This window comes from Dromiciops gliroides, chromosome 2, assembly GCF_019393635.1.
Source record: "Dromiciops gliroides isolate mDroGli1 chromosome 2, mDroGli1.pri, whole genome shotgun sequence".
Classification (NCBI taxonomy): Eukaryota; Metazoa; Chordata; class Mammalia; order Microbiotheria; family Microbiotheriidae; genus Dromiciops; species Dromiciops gliroides.
This window is the reverse complement of record NC_057862.1, coordinates 123196709-123198397: the sequence shown is the minus strand read 5'-3', so window position 1 is coordinate 123198397 and position 1689 is coordinate 123196709.

The following is a 1689-nucleotide window of genomic DNA, read 5'->3' as shown; positions in this document are numbered from 1 at the left end:
TTAACAATGTAACCAACAATAACACAAATACATAAATAATTAATTTCAACGTTTTAGCTGTGAGAAAGATCACAACCAAAGCTATCTCTAGCTATGGATCTAACTTTTGGCTTTTCCTTACTTCTAGAAACCAGCCCCAACCCCCACTTCAAGACTGCAGCAAAAGTTTCTGAAGAATCCTTGGTTAGCTGGGTAACATAATGGTTAGAGAATATGACTCGGAATCAGGAAAACCTGAGTTCATAATCCTGTCTCAGATGCTGTGTGATCCTGGGCAAATCACTTAATATTGCTCAGCCTGTTTCCTCATCTGTAAAAGGTGGTGTGAATCAAATATATAAAGTGCTTTGAAAAACTTAAAATAATATATAAATATAAATACCAGTTCTTAATATTATTTCTTAAAGAGGTAAGAATGAAAACAACATTCCATTTGGAAAGACAGTTTTCTTCAATGTCTTTCTCACTCTCTTCTCAATTGTTCTCCAGTCATTACTGCTAACAGTCTCTCCTAAGTGACAGTTAAAATCAATCTCTTTACAGATGCCAGTTAAAACCCTTAGTCTCTGCCTGCTCCTCAAGAGATCAAGATTAAAACACACCTTCACCAGTGACTTTTCAAGGATCGGCAATTAAACTGCCATTTCCCAAGATCCCTAAGCTTCTTAGACACAGTAATAGTATCCATACTTTGTATACTGGACGTTTTTGAAGCTGATGTTACATGTAAAGGGGTATATGAGGTGTTCAGGGAGGACTAGCACCTCTGGCGTGAGGACTTGCAGAGCCCTGTTCAGGGCTGTTCATCAACCATTAGCGTCCACCTTTCACCCAACTCTTACTTGTGGTTCCGAGAAGCTGTAGGATGGGCAGCGGCCATACCCAGTAAACCATCTCAGCAGGTGGCTAAACCAGGTTGAGAGTAACCAACAGGCCTCAGCCTCGTCCATGAGACGCAGCTAGTTAAATGTCAAGTGTCTGAGGCCGGATTTGAACTCAGGTCCTCCTGACTCCAGGGCCAGTGCAGGGCCAGTAGTGATAAAGCACCGGCCCTGGAGTCAGGAGGACCTGAGTTCAAATCCGGCCTCAGACACTTGACATTTAACTAGCTGCGTGACCCTGGGCAAGTCACTTAACCCTCATTGCCCTGCAAAAAAAAAAAACAAAAATAAAAACAATTTTTAAAAATTTCAGGGGAGATCAAACCCCAAAGATTCTTACTCCCTCTAATGTATTCTCATCTCTCCTAAATGTGTGGCTCAGAATCACTCCACCCTTCACCCCCATTTCCAATTTAGATTGCTCTGGTAGATCCAGCTCTATTTACAAATCTGTAATATCTTAAATCTGCTCTTCTCTGAGTCTCCTCCCTTCCTAATCTTTTGCACACACTCCAGTAAATAGAATTAACTCATATTTGAACAGACTTTTAGCTTTTAATAGAATGTCACACATAATGAGAAAACTGAAAAGAACGCTGCTTAAAGGAATTAGGGAGGGGGCCACTCCTCTTAGGAATTGAGGAGAGAAGAAAACTTGGGAGCAGGCTGCAGTCTCTTTCATTCTGCTTTTCAAGGAAGGAGCTAATCAAGGAAGACAATACATGATAGCAAGTCCTTGAAGATTGGGCTCCCGTTTCCAAAGGATCACAGCGGTGGATCTTCAAGTCAATCTCACCAACCGCAGGTC